This window comes from Apteryx rowi, unplaced genomic scaffold (assembly GCF_003343035.1).
Source record: "Apteryx rowi isolate R43461 unplaced genomic scaffold, aptRow1 scaffold_68, whole genome shotgun sequence".
NCBI classification, from domain to species: domain Eukaryota; kingdom Metazoa; phylum Chordata; class Aves; order Apterygiformes; family Apterygidae; genus Apteryx; species Apteryx rowi.
In genome coordinates this window covers 1,918,865-1,923,566 of record NW_020450960.1, presented here as the reverse complement: position 1 = coordinate 1,923,566, position 4,702 = coordinate 1,918,865, and positions in this window count along the sequence as shown.

Below are 4,702 nucleotides of genomic sequence, written 5' to 3'. Positions count from 1 at the left end.
GAGGCAACCACTGCCTTAAGGAGAAATCAAATTTCCTGGGCGTTTCTCCTCTTCCTCCCTTCTCCGCTTTGTTTTCCATCGCTAAGGTCACGGCCCCCGAAATTCTGTGCTTGCTCATGCCACACGGGCTCTCTGCAAAATAGCTTAAATTCCTGATCCTGCTGATAGGCACAGAAAAATGTACCCAGCCAGCTCCCGGGCAGAGGGAGGCTCCCGTCCGCTCGGAAAAACCTCGTTTGCGGCGCTCGTCCGCAGCCGGGGGAGCAGCCCACTCTGCACGCCGTGCTCGCCCGGAGCGCCTCGCGCCCGTGCACGGCGGCGAGCGACGGGGAGGTGAGGGTCCCCCCGTGCACCGGTGTCCCTGTCCCTTTGGGGGGCCAGGCAAACACCCCCTGCCTCTGTTCAACCTCCCGGAGCAAAAAAAAAACCCGCAGGGCTCCGGCATTTCCTTGAGCGGCTCCTTGTCTCCGACGAACGTGCAAAGCAAACCTCTCGAAAACGRGTGCCCGGCTGCACTTCAAACACCTCTGCCCGCTCCGGCAGAGCTCTGGCCCTACGGCATGCCGGAGCACGCCTGCTCTGCCGCGACGGGCGGGGAAACCGTGGGTCAACGGAAACGAGCTCCTGCCTAGGCCACGTCTGCAGGGACGCGTGCGGCTGCGCGCCCGGATGAGCCTGGGGACACCTGGCTGCCCCGGGCAGGGAGGGCACCGGCACCGCCGGGGCGCTGGGAACGCGGATCCTGCTCTAGAAACACCTGCAGGGCTGCCGGCACCGGCGGGACGGGTCCTGCTGCTAGCGGGTTCCCTTTACACCTCGCTGCCGCCAGGTTTATTCACGTTCTGGGGAAAGGTCTTGTCCAGGAGCAGCTCAAAGCAATCAGGCGGTAGCTGTGTGTTGCTACAGAGTGGAGAGACCAGTGCTCTGTTTGCAAAAGTATTATTAGGGCAAAATCATTCAAAACCYGGGTAACAGTGGCAGAACTTGTGATTCTTAGCAATAGTTGCAGTCTGTCCTGCTCGCCTCCAGCTGCAGGGCTGCTGCGTCCCCCGGTGTCACGGGTGCGGGAAGGTGCGACCGTCCCACGTCTCAGGCTTTCCCCGGGCTTGTTGCAGCACCTAAAGCCGCATTGCGCCCAGGCGGATGGAGCCGCCGGCACTGCTGGCAGAGGAACCCAGCCCGGCAGACCGCGCTGCAGGATTCGACCTGCCTCTGTTGCTCAGCCCGAGCGTGTGCATGCATGTGCGGAGCCAATAACCACCGTGGGAGCTGTTTGCCAGACTCACCCCGTTGCTAAGAGCAAACTACCCCTCTCCTGCTGACACTCGCTGCAAACGCAAGCCGAGCACGCGGGAGGCTCYAGCACGCCTGGGAAAGAAGGAGCTTCCCAGCACCCAAAGCTGCCGCCTCCCCCCAGCTATTTACCGGCAGAGCAGGTAGCTCCGGTGCCCGCCCGGGATGGAGGCGCTGGGTGCTGCGGGGCCCCAGGGCGCCCGGGGCTGCAGAGGGTGGCCCGGCTGGGACGTGGGGCAGGGGCAGCCCCGGCGAGGGCTCTCCCGAGAGGAGCACCRGCACCGGGCACGCGGCAGCCTGTTGGGGGACCACGGGGACCCCACGCAGCTGGGGACCCGCGGGCCGGGCAGGCACCAACCCCGCGGTGCTAACGGGGGGCGGTGGGAGCTACGTTATGGCCGGGGTGGCGGGGGGCAGCAGGTGGGACCCCAACACCGTGCAGGGCTATGTCAGGACCCCGCGTGCAGCACCGTGACCCCCCCAGGGGCTGTGCACGGCGAGTGCACCCGCAGCCAGGCGCCTGCCCCCGGGCGGTGCAGGGCGATGCCGCGGCGCAGCGCCCCGAGGAGCCRGCAGAAGCCGTGCAGATGCTGCTCCTCCGTCCTGTGCCCTCCCCAGCTGCAGGTGGGTGCACAGCCCTGCTCTGGCGTGTTTTTCACCCCTGGCAGGAGCTAGGCGCTTTTGGGCCCGACGCCCTGCACCCACGCGGGGCAGGACCGGGCTGTGACGCAGCGGTCTGGCGTGCGGCGAGGGTGCCAGGCTTTGCAGGAGGCGKCAGGGAGAGCCGAGCGCGCCTTCAGCGTTGCCCCCGCTGCCGCCGGCTCGTCAGCAGGGCTCGCGGGRCCGGGCGGGCTGCGGACCTTGCACAACGCCGCACACCACTCCCTCGGCGCACGGAGCTCGGCGCGCTGCTCCCCGGCCCCCTTCCCGCCCCGCAGTGGGTCCATGGCCAGAGCCGGCACCGGGCTGCTCCGGTGGCAGCAGCTGAGCCGTGCAGGTGGGTGGTGGGCGGCCGTGGGGACGGGCGCGGGGCAGGCGGCCAAATTTGCAGGTTAAGGAGCCATCGCCGTGCCCGTGCGGTGGGCTGGATGGGGCAGCTCGCCCGCGCCGGGGCGTGCGGGAGGCAGACGGGACCCGGCGATTGCCGTCGGCCCCGGCTGCAGCCGCTGGGCTGGGCTTTTGGATGAGAGCGGCAACTCCCTGCTCTCGATTTTAAAGCAGGCAGGTAAAGGGCTGAGTGACAGCGCTGTGCTCGCTTCCCACGCCGGCTTGTTGCAGCACGTTTACCAGGGCAGAAGGATCTCCYGGTTTGAGACGGGGAGGCGAGACGGCACCGGAGGTTTGCAGGGTCGGGCAGAGGCGCTGCCCCGGTGCGGGACCCAGCACGGCCCCCGGCAGGGACACGCGCCCCGTCCTCCGGAGCAGGGCACGCTTGGCTGAGGCCGTGGCTTTCGGTGCATCTCAGGGCTGGCAGCGAGGGCGCGTGGTGGTGGGTCTGGGGCTCGGCGGCAGCACCGCGGGGCTCCGGGCAGTGCACGACACTCTGCTCCTTCCTTGCAGAGCCAGGACACCACTTCGCACGGCGCAGCCCTCTCCAGACGTGACTCCAGCGGCGAGGGGACCCCGAGCACCCGTGTGCCAGCACGCCGCCGTCATGCCCCGATAAGCAGGGCGAGGAGCCCGAGCCGGTCCCAGGTATGTCCCAGGGGCTGCGGGGCAGAAATGGGCTGCGTGGGGTTTGCTGCGACCGGAGTGAGACTGCCCCGCTCGGAGAGGGACCATCGCCGCTTCGCTCGCGGGAAGGGCAGAAAAGGAATCCTGCCGGGCTCTCGTCCCCCGGGCCCTGCGGGGAGGCAAGGAGCTGGCGATGCTCTTGGGGCTGGGTAAGAGAAACAGCGGTCCAAACCTATGATGTTTTGGGGATCTTTGGGCCAGCTTCGCTCCTGCTGGATGGCTCTGTCCCAAAAATGGGCTGTGAGTGGGCGGTGGGAGCCTTCCCGGTGCAGGGCAGCAGCCCCCCGGCCATGGTGCCCGGGACCGAGCGCTCTTGCTAGGTCGGATCTGGCAGCAGCCGATGGGACGCGCGGGCAGCCAGGAGCGGGATGCACCGTGCAGCGCCCCGGCTCCGTCCCAAACCTGCTGGGTGAGTCAGAGGCAGCTTTGCCCCCTCCTGCGGTGTTTCCCTGCCGTGGGCACATTCCTTCTGCATGAGTGTTGCAAACACCCTGCGATTAGCAACCGAGGCGCAGGCAGGGCTCCGGCTTGCTCCGGCAGCGGCGCGGGCTGTCGTTGCTCACAGCAGCGACATTTGGGGAATACAGTGTGTCGTTGCTACACGCCGTGTTGGCAGTGATGCATTTGCAGTTTTGTCCCGTAGCCCGGGGGTGGCCGTTTCTTTTGCTTGGCAAAGTGGCCAGTTTGGCCCAGCAACGTGAGCATGGCTTGCAAGCTTAAAATAGCACTTTTCCCAGCTGAAACCTTCAAAATACTGGAACGTTTGCTTAAAAATTGGACCATTACTGAGGAAAGTGAGGCATTTTGAACTCCAGTTGTCCTAGACTTTGAACAAAGATAAGCAAAATTTTGCAGTTGTTCACAAAACTGAACTCTTCTTGCAAATGCAAATGAACCACAAAGAAAAATCTCTTCCGAGCATTTCCGGTGCTCCTCGCTCTCCTTGCAGGCCTTGCCCCTCCTTGCTTGCCCCAGTTTCGCAGGGAGTTTCCCTCTGGTTTTCCAAGTGCCTGTCCAAACCTGGCTCACAGTGTAAATCCCTCCCGAGCTTCCGGGAGCGGTGGCTCTCGGTCTCCCACCAGCGCAGGAGTAAATGTTATTCAGAGCGACTCCATAAAGTTAACAGCACGGGGAGGCGCCCGAGCCAGGTTTTCCTGCGCAGCCCTCCATCACCGGAGACACATTTACAACCACGAAGACAATTGTTGCTAACTCATCTCTAGGCAAAAAAAAAAAAAAAAAGCAACCTGGGATTTCTAAATCCAGCCGTCTTCTTTCCGCCTGTTGCTTCCCTGGCAGCAGGAAAGCTCCCGCCGTCAGGACCTAACAGCTCCCGGCGGCGCTTTCAAGCCCTGCGCCTCTCCGCTGGCGCCACGCGCGGACTCTCGCTTTCGGCAGCGCCGCTCTCGCTCGGGTTCCCCTCGGGCATCGCCTTGCGACGGACAAAACTGGTCCCTCGCGTCTCCTAATCCCCAGCTCTGCAGCTCCACTTTGCCTTTGGGCGCAGCAGGCAATTTAACCCCGTTTTACTCATGCGGAAACCGAAGCCCAGGGAGACCAGGGGCCGCCGGGCTAGCGACGGGAGAAGCAGGCAGCCTGGGATCCCCCCCAGGGAAGGGCTGTGCGTCCCTGGTGGGAAAAGTCCCCATCCGTCCCCAAAAGACCCTTCTGCATG